This window comes from Lissotriton helveticus, chromosome 8 (genome assembly GCF_964261635.1).
Source record: "Lissotriton helveticus chromosome 8, aLisHel1.1, whole genome shotgun sequence".
Classification (NCBI taxonomy): domain Eukaryota; kingdom Metazoa; phylum Chordata; class Amphibia; order Caudata; family Salamandridae; genus Lissotriton; species Lissotriton helveticus.
In genome coordinates this window covers 897,035,248-897,049,481 of record NC_136069.1, presented here as the reverse complement: position 1 = coordinate 897,049,481, position 14,234 = coordinate 897,035,248, and the positions used below count along the sequence as shown (strand labels likewise).

The 14,234-nt window shown below is 44.1% G+C and overlaps 1 protein-coding gene across 1 annotated transcript in view; it reads right to left on the bottom strand.

The window, feature by feature from the left end:
• The window catches only part of ARHGAP6 (Rho GTPase activating protein 6), a 790,107-nt gene extending 776,660 nt beyond the window's left edge, over window positions 1-13,447 (bottom strand). The window contains exon 1 of the mRNA XM_078657678.1: window positions 13,150-13,447. The gene's annotated coding sequence lies outside the window, so the exon portion shown is untranslated. The remainder of the gene's footprint in view (window positions 1-13,149) is intronic.
• Window positions 13,448-14,234: the final 787 nt, after the last annotated feature.

Genomic DNA, 14,234 nt, shown 5'->3' with positions numbered 1-14,234 from the left:
TTAGTGTTGTATTTCTCTGGGCTTCTCCCTATAGACATGGTGAGATCTTACATACCAAACACTTCCCAAACCCTATAAAACCTTTATTTCTAGAACCTCCTTGTCCAATAATGTAATTGTGCAGCGAGACAAGCAAAAGAGGGGCATTACTATCTGCTTCCCTCAATCAAATTTCAGAAGCGAAGTTTGTGGGTTTGGGCACCGGACGATTGTGCATTTTTTTGAATCTCAAGACGGAGGATCCAAAGATTGTATCAAATCGTGTTCAGCGCCTTCAGCCAGTATCTATTCGGGATAGGGCATTGCCATATTAGGTAGGTCAAGGGGCCCTTCTCCCCATAACCTCTTTGGCATTGTACTGATCTAATTTCATGCAATTTCACTGGTGTGTATTACCAGTATGGGATTCTTTCGGTCACTTTACCCTTTCCCTTATTCACCTGACTTTGAAAAGTGTATACACCTTCCCTGAGAATTTACAACTTAACTCGTTCTCCCACTTTCCTGCCTTGGGGAGGAGTCTGAACATAATGCAGCTCACCACTATATCTAGTTCTTGGTTTTTACCTCTACAGAGCGTGGCCTCAATTCCTGAGTATGGTCCAGGAGAGGTGAGGTCTGGTCCCCGGTCATTCTAGGTGAGCAATAAAGTTTTTTAATATTCTCTAGACAGTTGCAAGTTGAGTGGGACAGTGTTAACACAGTATATCATTTGTTTCTGTGTCTTTTGTTATTACAGATATAAAGTGACATGGAGGAAAAGAAACAGTTTTCTGGTTAACTATATCCTTTTTCACATTTGTTTCATTTCTCACTTGCAGTAGCATTACTATTTAGAACAGAGGCCCTGAAGAAAGCCTGGGGCACCTTTCCCGTAAGGCTGAAACATGTTGGTCACCATGCAGTCATTTGTTTAAACTGTTAGATTTATTGCACTGTTCTTTGTTTTATTAGGAAGTGGACAGGGCTTAATAAAATTCTTTCCTGCTCCCCTATCCTTTTTAATTCACCACTTCTATTCACTATTATTTTTGTTTTTTGCACTGCACCTGATCCCATCATACAATGTTCAAATGGTCTTGAAGTGATTGTTGGGTCAGAACTTGACTCTGGCAGAGGGTACGCAATTTGATCTCAATGATCTAGAGACATACGACCCTGGAAGGAAGACCAAATGATAATATTGATCATTGCAAGATGTTGATGGGAATCCTACATACCAGTGGATGGTTCGATTCACAATCACTGATGGTCCTGTGTAATTAGCTGTCCTACTTTTGAATTACTTGGACGTTGTTCTCCTAAACCCAAACAAGTCACTGCTTGCGACATTTGGGTTCTAGTAAGAGATCTTCTCATTTTTAGACGCCTAGGTTTCGTTGTTATATCTCCTATTGTTGAAGACAGTCTTAGTGATTGAAAAGGTCAAGACAATAGACTATGATGGCAAGAGCTCATGGAGCAATGAGCTCAATCTCAGTGCATAACATATTAAAACGTAGTTTGATTTAAGAATAGGATATGTGAGACCCTGATTAGTAATCATGATCAATTTAATTCTTGTGCTGCCGCTGCCTCTGCTATTTGACTGTCTTAGGGGCACTGGATGGTCCAAATATTGTGTGAGAGCTAGGCATGCCACTTTTTAGATAGGGCCCTCCCTGTCACGACACATGGTCCCCTTGCTGTTGCACGACCATGACCTTCCATGATGTCTACTAGCCAGCCACCCTTTGTGCATCGCAATGTGTGCACCTATTTTCTTTATTGCTGACCCTGGTTGTAAGGCTCACCGTTGCAACATATACTCTGGCTCTCCACATGAGACTCAATCAATTCTGCCCGTTTATTGTCTAAGCGAGGTAGAGCTCACCCACTTTTTGAGGGACTTGGAGGAGCTCTAGAGAAACATGGCTACTCCATTCCCTTACTAGGCCATGCTTGCATATAACTACTGTAAATATCTGAACAGACTTCAGTAACACAAATACATAACTCTGATTAGTTCCCTAACAAGTTTTGGGTCACATACATTTTTCTTGGGCCATTCATCACATACGTAGTTCTGCTTAGTAATTCTTTGTTTCACTTTTGGTGAACATTTCCCCCAAAAATGCATTTTCCTTTTTTTTTATCAGAGTGAAGAGGACAATGAGAAATAGTTCTACTTTTCCATTCCTGTTTGAGTGTCTTTTTTCTTCTCCCCCCATCTCCTAACAAAAGATATTATTTGTTTAGATTATGTAGTCGTGAATTTATTACCATTATCAAATCACTGTGAACCATCACAACATACAATGCGTTATAATCCTACAGGGCATATAATATTACAGAAAATCTTTCAACACTATATACTTCTTCAACGAAATGTTCAAGCTTAAGATATTAACTAGTACTTGACAAAAGAAAGTGCCAACATTAAGTAAATATAATAATATATCCGAGCTCCGCGGCGCAGGGTAGGTGCACCAGCAAGGACACGGGAAGCATGAGCCATACCTGAAGGTTCTACCCCGTTGTGCCTAACCCGCCGAACGACAAAGCCTGTAAGTCAATTGGTGCTGAGGTATAATGGTTGACACTGGTGATTTTGCATAAGAGTGAATAGGAAGAACGACTATCAACAGTGGCTGATTAAGTCCTATCAGCCCACCAGATGGCGGAGCCTCATCATGTAGGACTCCAGTACCAAGGTAGGAGTGCAGTCGCCCAGTTGTAATTTGACGACGCAACCCCAAACCATGGTATGGTCACCACAGTTGTTAGACCAAAGAGTGAGGCTGATATGTGCAGTGCAAAAAATAAATGAAGTGAAGTGTGTTAAAATGGCTATCGAGGCAAACAAAGACCTTTATTCGCGTTTGCCTGGACGTCAGATAAAAATAGTGAATTAACAGTGTGAAAGAATCACTGTTTAGCTTGCTTAGTAGAAGACGAAGTAAGATATATAAAGGGCCAACATGTTTCTGCCTTAACGTGAAGGGTCACTGGCATTCGTCAGGGCCTATGTCAAAAACTGCTACTGCAAGGGCACTATGATATGTGCAAAACTTTATAAGAAATTAGATTACAGAACCATCCTACCACATCTTCTCAGTATTTGTTCTGGTGATGCGGTAGGTCTTTCCTATATAGGAAAAAAAGAAAAAACAGAAAAGAGAAGAACAATGTAGACATTGCATATAATTCTTGCTCAAAATTCAATCTGCATCAACCATTCACAAGTGGATGATATAACTGTGCAAAACCAGTGAAAACTCAAGATACCCTCAGACTGGGCCATCACTAATTAATGATAGTCAAATGTGAAATGCATTGCATTATGTCACTCAAGGGTTAACGAGATGTACAAAATAAAAGTGTTGTCACTTACCCAGCTGTGTGTGGGAAGTGAACCTCACCTCACCCGGCAACTGCTCGGACGGATAAGGCACCGCTCTAAACACATGAAGACAAACTCTGTAAAAGGTGCTCGTCTAGAGGACACGGCCTCTGTGTATTATTAAAAACCCACATACTTTCTCACCTGTCTATCACATGTATCCCACCGGTGTCTAAGGTGGCCACATCTAGTGACTATGACATACTACCCCTTTCAGTGTACTTATTAGGAGTACTAAGGCAACTACTGTGCCAAGTAATGATGGTAATTAATGATGGTTAGAACTAGTAGATAAGTAGTCACATGTTATTTAACAACAAAAATCTAGACAGCAGAATAATGGTATTGTTTACTGCTGTTCAAAACTAGTGGAAGGCACTCACTACATTTTTATCTGTTCAATAGGGTAAACCAAGGTAAAAGAATCCACCCTCAACTCATTGACCCCTTAAGTCTCTATAACCCAGGTCACTCCTTATCTGTCCGTCGGTACCTTGAGGCTCAATGACGAGCCGAAGGGGAGGCACCGATCGGACGGTCTGGCGTCTATTTATAGCGCCACTGAATCACTAATAGGGCTCAGCTGGGTTTCTTAGTCGAAGCGTTTGATTGCGCGAAACGGAGCTGCTGCACCCTCGCGCATGCGCTCAACTCGTCTCTAAACTCGCGCGCATGCCTGAAAACAGGGACGCGTGGTAGCGCATCGCGCGCATGTCTATTTTTACTGCGCTTGCATTGAGTGGCGAGACACTGCTGTCTTGCGCTTGCGCGTTGTGACATTGATACAGCACTGTATATTACGAAATGATACACAGTGATGGCGCGGTTGAAATGCTGGTAGCTCCGCGATCTGGTCGCTTAATCACAGGGCAGGAGCCATGTATGAACTAATAAATCCACGACCTGTTTATAAATAACCGGGCAATAGCCAAGTTAAAACAAGCATAGTTAGGAGTACTCTTTTTCTAATGACCCAATAGTTAGTACCTGAACCTAGGGGGCGTAATTGGACCCTGTACTGCAAAGTCGGCAGTGACTCAATATAGGGCTGAGATGTAAAGAAAGTCCTGGAACATCTACCATGGAGACCTATACCCCATCTATAGACGTTAAGTCATAGTTGGTGTAGGTCAGTCAATGATCTGCTGTAAGGTCAAAGGTGAGACCATGATAAGTTGTCTGCTGTAAAGTCAGGGGTAAAACCATGGACTATCTAAAACTTAGGAACCTGAAGATAGTTAGCAAAGAGCCTGGTAAGGTCAGTGCCACCAAAATGTAGCAGTCTCCAGCTCGTTACATAACTCGTAGTGACAACGAAGAGCACCAGATGGCAAGTGGACCATTTAGATGGATACCCATGGAATATTGTCATTCAATCCATCGACATCGGAATGTAATCTATAAATCCACCGTTGCTCTTTAACAAAGAGGAAATGGGAGACATTGGTGATGTGTGGAGGGATGTATGGCTGTTCCAGCACTATCCAAAACAAATCCTCAGGTTTATGTTTTGCTTCAAGGAAGTGATTGGTTAGGCCTGTAGATTGCTTCCTGCACCGGATTGTGCTTTTATGTTCACTGATACGAGCCTTGATCATCCGCGTTGTATGGCCCACGTACTGTTTTTTGCAAGGGCAGGTGATCAAGTAAATTAGTTTCTCTGAATTACAGTTCGTATGTTTTGTCAGTTTCCAGGGTCTATTGGTGCCAATGTCTACTGTTAGGGTTTTGCGTGTCTGTGGGCACGCAGCACAATTCCCACACGGGTAATGACCTTGAACTGGATTGCTGTTCCAGAGAGTATTAGTAATTTGTCTCGTATCGGTGCGAGGTCTAGTGTGCACCAGATTATCCCGAATGGAGGGTCCTCTTTTGAATGCAAACAAAGGGCGAGGTATTGTGCCTGCTGCTGTATTGAGAATTTTCCAATGCTTAAGTATAGTTTTCTTTACTTGATTGGAAGATGTAGTGAAGGTTTGAACCATCATCATCTGGTCTCTTGTGGTCTCTGGCCTCTTGTGTTCCAGAAGTGCCTCTCGATTGTTATTAAAGGCTCTCTTCCGCGCTTGACTTATTAGGTGACTAGGATAATGCCGATCTTTCAGGTTGTGAGCTAGTGCTTTGGCATGTTGTTCGTATAGTTTGTTGGACGAACAATTCCTCCTCACCCTGAGAAATTGGCCAACAGGTAAATTCTCACGAAGGGATTGAGGGTGAAAACTCTGGTATGACAAAAGAGAGTTGCGTGCCATTGGTTTCTTAAAGAGCTCACTCTGTAAACCTCCTTCTGCCGGAAAGATCTGGAGATCCAGGTACGCCAATTTCTCTTTGCTGCTCTCCATGGTGAACTTAAGGAACTGATTCCTAGAGTTTAACCAGGTGTGAAAGGATGAAACCTCCGTTGACGTCCCTCTCCAAATTACCAGAATGTCGTCGATGTAACGTTTCCACAGTACCACCTGATGGATAAAGGGGTTACTGTGGTTCAATACGTGATCCTGTTCAAACTGGTGCATGTATAGGTTTGCCAAGCTTGGCGCAAAGACACTACCCATTGAGGTCCCTGAGACCTGGAGGTAGAGATCGTTTTTATATTGAAAAAAAATTTCCATCATTGCGATCCTCGCACACTCCATAATGAAAGCGACGGGTGTAATGGTGTCCATTTGCTTAGATTCTAGGAGGCTCCTGATGCAATCCAAAGTTTCTTGTTGAGGGATTGACGTATACAACGATTCAACGTCGAAACTCACCAAGAGGTCTGTCTCAACGTCGAATTCCACATTGGCCAGAAGTCTCAACACATCACCAGTGTGATGTGTTGAGACTTCTGGCCAATGTGGAATTCGACGTTGAGACAGACCTCTTGGTGAGTTTCGACGTTGAATCGTTGTATACGTCAATCCCTCAACAAGAAACTTTGGATTGCATCAGGAGCCTCCTAGAATCTAAGCAAATGGACACCATTACACCCGTCGCTTTCATTATGGAGTGTGCGAGGATCGCAATGATGGAAAAAAAAAATTTCAATATAAAAACGATCTCTACCTCCAGGTCTCAGGGACCTCAATGGGTAGTGTCTTTGCGCCAAGCTTGGCAAACCTATACATGCACCAGTTTGAACAGGATCACGTATTGAACCACAGTAACCCCTTTATCCATCAGGTGGTACTGTGGAAACGTTACATCGACGACATTCTGGTAATTTGGAGAGGGACGTCAACGGAGGTTTCATCCTTTCACACCTGGTTAAACTCTAGGAATCAGTTCCTTAAGTTCACCATGGAGAGCAGCAAAGAGAAATTGGCGTACCTGGATCTCCAGATCTTTCCGGCAGAAGGAGGTTTACAGAGTGAGCTCTTTAAGAAACCAATGGCACGCAACTCTCTTTTGTCATACCAGAGTTTTCACCCTCAATCCCTTCGTGAGAATTTACCTGTTGGCCAATTTCTCAGGGTGAGGAGGAATTGTTCGTCCAACAAACTATACGAACAACATGCCAAAGCACTAGCTCACAACCTGAAAGATCGGCATTATCCTAGTCACCTAATAAGTCAAGCGCGGAAGAGAGCCTTTAATAACAATCGAGAGGCACTTCTGGAACACAAGAGGCCAGAGACCACAAGAGACCAGATGACGATGGTTCAAACCTTCACTACATCTTCCAATCAAGTAAAGAAAACTATACTTAAGCATTGGAAAATTCTCAATACAGCAGCAGGCACAATACCTCGCCCTTTGTTTGCATTCAAAAGAGGACCCTCCATTCGGGATAATCTGGTGCACACTAGACCTCGCACCGATACGAGACAAATTACTAATACTCTCTGGAACAGCAATCCAGTTCAAGGTCATTACCCGTGTGGGAATTGTGCTGCGTGCCCACAGACACGCAAAACCCTAACAGTAGACATTGGCACCAATAGACCCTGGAAACTGACAAAACATACGAACTGTAATTCAGAGAAACTAATTTACTTGATCACCTGCCCTTGCAAAAAACAGTACGTGGGCCATACAACGCGGATGATCAAGGCTCGTATCAGTGAACATAAAAGCACAATCCGGTGCAGGAAGCAATCTACAGGCCTAACCAATCACTTCCTTGAAGCAAAACATAAACCTGAGGATTTGTTTTGGATAGTGCTGGAACAGCCATACATCCCTCCACACATCACCAATGTCTCCCATTTCCTCTTTGTTAAAGAGCAACGGTGGATTTATAGATTACATTCCGATGTCGATGGATTGAATGACAATATTCCATGGGTATCCATCTAAATGGTCCACTTGCCATCTGGTGCTCTTCGTTGTCACTACGAGTTATGTAACGAGCTGGAGACTGCTACATTTTGGTGGCACTGACCTTACCAGGCTCTTTGCTAACTATCTTCAGGTTCCTAAGTTTTAGATAGTCCATGGTTTTACCCCTGACTTTACAGCAGACAACTTATCATGGTCTCACCTTTGACCTTACAGCAGATCATTGACTGACCTACACCAACTATGACTTAACGTCTATAGATGGGGTATAGGTCTCCATGGTAGATGTTCCAGGACTTTCTTTACATCTCAGCCCTATATTGAGTCACTGCCGACTTTGCAGTACAGGGTCCAATTACGCCCCCTAGGTTCAGGTACTAACTATTGGGTCATTAGAAAAAGAGTACTCCTAACTATGCTTGTTTTAACTTGGCTATTGCCCGGTTATTTATAAACAGGTCGTGGATTTATTAGTTCATACATGGCTCCTGCCCTGTGATTAAGCGACCAGATCGCGGAGCTACCAGCATTTCAACCGCGCCATCACTGTGTATCATTTCGTAATATACAGTGCTGTATCAATGTCACAACGCGCAAGCGCAAGACAGCAGTGTCTCGCCACTCAATGCAAGCGCAGTAAAAATAGACATGCGCGCGATGCGCTACCACGCGTCCCTGTTTTCAGGCATGCGCGCGAGTTTAGAGACGAGTTGAGCGCATGCGCGAGGGTGCAGCAGCTCCGTTTCGCGCAATCAAACGCTTCGACTAAGAAACCCAGCTGAGCCCTATTAGTGATTCAGTGGCGCTATAAATAGACGCCAGACCGTCCGATCGGTGCCTCCCCTTCGGCTCGTCATTGAGCCTCAAGGTACCGACGGACAGGTAAGGAGTGACCTGGGTTATAGAGACTTAAGGGGTCAATGAGTTGAGGGTAGATTCTTTTACCTTGGTTTACCCTATTGAACAGATAAAAATGTAGTGAGTGCCTTCCACTAGTTTTGAACAGCAGTAAACAATACCATTATTCTGCTGTCTAGATTTTTGTTGTTAAATAACATGTGACTACTTATCTACTAGTTCTAACCATCATTAATTACCATCATTACTTGGCACAGTAGTTGCCTTAGTACTCCTAATAAGTACACTGAAAGGGGTAGTATGTCATAGTCACTAGATGTGGCCACCTTAGACACCGGTGGGATACATGTGATAGACAGGTGAGAAAGTATGTGGGTTTTTAATAATACACAGAGGCCGTGTCCTCTAGACGAGCACCTTTTACAGAGTTTGTCTTCATGTGTTTAGAGCGGTGCCTTATCCGTCCGAGCAGTTGCCGGGTGAGGTGAGGTTCACTTCCCACACACAGCTGGGTAAGTGACAACACTTTTATTTTGTACATCTCGTTAACCCTTGAGTGACATAATGCAATGCATTTCACATTTGACTATCATTAATTAGTGATGGCCCAGTCTGAGGGTATCTTGAGTTTTCACTGGTTTTGCACAGTTATATCATCCACTTGTGAATGGTTGATGCAGATTGAATTTTGAGCAAGAATTATATGCAATGTCTACATTGTTCTTCTCTTTTCTGTTTTTTCTTTTTTTCCTATATAGGAAAGACCTACCGCATCACCAGAACAAATACTGAGAAGATGTGGTAGGATGGTTCTGTAATCTAATTTCTTATAAAGTTTTGCACATATCATAGTGCCCTTGCAGTAGCAGTTTTTGACATAGGCCCTGACGAATGCCAGTGACCCTTCACGTTAAGGCAGAAACATGTTGGCCCTTTATATATCTTACTTCGTCTTCTACTAAGCAAGCTAAACAGTGATTCTTTCACACTGTTAATTCACTATTTTTATCTGACGTCCAGGCAAACGCGAATAAAGGTCTTTGTTTGCCTCGATAGCCATTTTAACACACTTCACTTCATTTATTTTTTGCACTGCACATATCAGCCTCACTCTTTGGTCTAACAACTGTGGTGACCATACCATGGTTTGGGGTTGCGTCGTCAAATTACAACTGGGCGACTGCACTCCTACCTTGGTACTGGAGTCCTACATGATGAGGCTCCGCCATCTGGTGGGCTGATAGGACTTAATCAGCCACTGTTGATAGTCGTTCTTCCTATTCACTCTTATGCAAAATCACCAGTGTCAACCATTATACCTCAGCACCAATTGACTTACAGGCTTTGTTGTTATATAAATAGTTCACACAGGGGGTATTAGCCTGTTTTGTCATTAAACACCTCCCTCCGACCCTCCCTTACGAATTGTTGTATAGTAACCCGCCGAACGCCCATGTGGCATATCTTCCCTGACCTTTAGGCATAGGAAAATACAACAGAGGTAACCAACTCCCACACAATTGGTTGTATACACATGACAGTAGCATGTTGTTTAATAAATGTATTTCTTTATTTTCTACACCTGATAGGTCCTGATGAATCGCGGGTAATAGCCCTACGCAAGAAACATGTTGACCAATTCCTCTCCTAATCTCATCTAGGGCCAATAGACCTAATTGGTTGGCACCTAGCGAGTTAGATTCACGCTTTTAATTGTAGCGGGAGACCCCCAGAATAAAGTTGTTTCCGGTACCCCCCTCTACATTTTAATCACCCCCTAGGCTACTTGCTTCATTACCCACACACCCGCACTTCACCATAAGGCTGTTGGATTTAAAAGATCTCCGCTAAAGAGCCCCTCATAGAGGTGAGCCCGTCGGGGGTTGCACCGCCTCCCCGACGAGGAGCAAACGCCGATGATGAAGCATGACACCCATATGGGTGTGTGAGGCAAATACATCCAACAAAATGGATGCCCAAAGGTGTCACATCTACACCCTCGGTCACGCCAGATACACACAATTCCTTCACTAAGGAACGTTTCAGCAACCCAGTTTTGCTTACCTAACATTAAGTAAATAACATCAACCATGAAATTGACAAATACTTTTGAGCCTTTTTTAATTACAGGTTTGTGCAGACAAAAAAAAATATTTTCTTTTTTGTGTTATTAAGCTTCAGAAAAGACCATAGATCATCCTAGAAAATAACATTACAAAAATATTTTACCAATAGTAACTAGGGTCCTAAGCTATAACGTTTAGATGACCTGAGTACTATGATCTTTCCTAAAATGTCCATGGGCATGGCAACACTTGAGTAGCTCATAAATGACATCTCTATTGTCAGGAGTTCTACTGTATCGGCTAAAGTGAGTGGGCCATGGCCACAAACGCTACAGAACTTACAAGGGTTGAGAGCCGATTAAAAAAAGAAGAGTTTCCACTTAGCATCCATCACCCAACAGGAGAAGATTGCGATCCAAGTCAGTTTCAAGGCAGCTGTACATTTTCTGGAATGAGAGCCTAGAAACCCAGGCCCCCTGTATCTTACAACACATTTAATCAAGATCATTACAGATTTGTCTTGAATTACCACCGTTTGTATGGCACAGGTGGTGTTCTCACTCAGCTCCCAACCCTGATGAGGATATTTAGCAAGTTGTGATTATGATCTACCAACCAAAGAAATAGAGCTTTTTCGGATAATAAAGGCTTACAAGTTTAACACAAGACCTCCTGAGTTGACTCTTACCTTCTTCCCCACTGCCACACACACTGGAAGAATCTGTGATCCTCCCCTGAACAAACAGCTTATTTGATCAACCATGATCAGCCCACCAATAATAAAATCTGGGAAAATAAACAGTCCTCATTGCACACAATGCTTGCATAATCTCCCTTTTCTGCACAATTTCAAGCCATGCAGTAAAATGCTTATTCTGCGAAACACACTGTATGAATCACCGCATGCCACAACGTTGCTGGCTTTTTTCCTCCCTTACACAATACACATTAAGCAAACAATGCACTTCTACCATGAAGGCGGAGAGCCTGTTAGAGCCAAGCCTATGAATGCCCTTTTGTAAACTGTGCCAGCAGTGCAAGTGATTCCGATTGTTGTTGCTCATCGGAGATCAAGTTGATACATACCCTAGGAGGAACACCGAGATACCGCTTCATACCTGATATCACAAATCAGTCTGTCACTAACATAACTAGTAAGTGCAGTGATGCGAACCTCTGAGAATGAAAACACTGGGAATTTACGCCTTCTAATTATCAAAAAAGGTCAACAATCAGTGTGATTTCAGGTCATGTTTATGTAGCACCACATTCCTGGACTGTACATACAGGGACAGTGTGTGGAGGACATAGGACCTTGTGTACTCATGAGACGGAACAACAAAACCCCTTCGATACACCAGGCTCATCGTATCCTCTTGGGGGTCTATTACTTAGTTTAATTACACCCATGCAATACAAATTAAAGATTTAATGTAAACTGGTTCATTGTGTTCTGTCCTCCAACTGGAGACCCCTTTCACTTCATTAATCAGCATGCAATAACAGCTAGTGTTTGGCCACCTGGATTGTCCCCTAGTCAACAGTGGGCCGGTCACAAGTGGGTTATACGGATTCCAGCGTCATTGGAAGGAACGCTCAAGGAGTAACGTAGATGACCAAAGATTTATGCTGCAACAACCAAGTCCAGAAATAGCTATTTATTACGGCTCATTTAAAACTTCTACAGGGATTGGTTGGCTTCAATGAGAGCAAATTAACATGATTAATTATTGTCTAAACCTGATGCCAGGGACATTATGCCAATATAGGAAATGCTTTTTTTTTTTAAATCTCAGTAAGCGATTTATCAGCAAAAGCTCTCCTTTTAAACTTGTTAGAAATAGAGTCAGCAGTGCCAATGAACTACTGCTTCTTGGGGCCTGCCAGCTAAAACAACACTGTGCTCTTTCCCTGGAGAAACTCTGTTATACGCGTCTCAGTAGGGTTTTTGAGGAAGGGAGTAAAAACAGCACGAGCACTCCTGTTATGAAAAACAGAAACAATCGCTAGAGTTACATCAACTGGAGGACAGAGTGAGACAGACGCCCAGCTCAGACTACATTTTGACTAGAGCAGCTCAGCCCCGCCGGGAGAGGCGAGAGCAGCCTGCCCGCATGATGAGGCAAAGATTCAGGCTGGAAGCATGCACGCACACATCTGGTTCCTGGCCACATCTCTCTACTTCACAACTGCGACGAGCTGCGAGACAGTCCACGGAGTCGGAGACACCGCGCTGCAGACTCCCTCTAATTAAAACGTTCTGACCAGAAGCGGCCTAATTATCCGCCGCCTTTAATTATTTCCCGCCATGGCTGCTCATTACAGAGGAGCTGCTGGTGCCAGACCCACACTTCAATTCAAGCATGCTGGGACTCTCCAAACAGCAGCAAAGCGCGTCTATGCGCTGCTCGGAGGCGTTGTAACGCCGCGCGTGTGCCTCTGTTCCGCTCCAAACGCAGCCCCATGCATGCAGCAACTTCTGGAAGGGGAGGGGGTCAAGAAAAGTCGCGTACTGGCAAACAGCACCATCTTTTCAGCCACAAAAGCCTGAGGAACACACACACGGTTGTGCCCGCTCACCCATTAACGTGTCTCTGCCTGCGGCGTCCCTCCTAGCTCCGCCGAACGGGCTGTGGTGACGCTTTGAAAGGCTGCCCAGCGCCGCCGTCCCGGGGCGGCGCATCAGGTGCGGGAGATGCAGCCAGGCAGGGGCTGCGGAGGTTCCCTGTACGGCCAGAGACCCCCGCTGACCGAATCCGAGAATGAAAACCCTTGTGCTTTCTTAGAACCAGCTCCGTCCCTTCCGAGGAGCAGTGCAAAGCCAGACGCGGAAGGAAATTCAACTATCCGTCTTCTTCGACCTGAAGCTGGGGCTGTGAATTTTTTCAGAAGTACATGAAGCGGTTAAGAAGGGGCTTGTCGAAAACACAGAACACATTTTTTTACGCCGGGCTCTCGGAAAGTCTCAGCTGGACTGGAACTGTGCAAACCTTCCTTATTAGGAATAGAGGAAAGAATGCTGCAAGGGTCGGGTAGCCAGCCTAGCAGCGTGAAGAGAGCATCCGATGTCTCCTCGTCCCTTCAGCATAAACCGCAGCTCTTCCTCGCCATCAACTCGCATACCGAGGGTCACTTGTCACCTCATGGACACCAAGCAGCAGAAAACGGAGGGCGTCGTCTCCACATACTCGCGTTCGCACGGTTTTGCAATTTGTCGTGTAAAACGCCCCTCGTAAAACATAAATCCCGCCCTTTCATTGGAGCCCCTTTCAGAGAAATACAACAAAGCCCGGAGAAATGAAAATATCACTATTAAATCTGTCACTGTGCCCACGCACTTCTTCCTAGTGACAGATTAGTGGGGCAGGCAGGTTCATATTAACACTCGCCTTGCCTAAAGAAGATTCCATAGTATTTTGGCACAGGTCTGACAGGATAAATAACACAGCCGCATGTTTTCTACCACATATTCTAGGTGTGGCCCTCCAACCTACTGGGAAACAATATGTAGGACACCCACCCCACACTCCTGTGTACAGTTTTCTCATGGTTGTGCACACGTAGAAGCAGTGCCAGTGGAATTATGCGATTCTGCATACGTCGTGCTTTCTGCAAACCTATGGGTGCCATGCATTTGCAAACACAAGGAGATGATGGACTGAGTG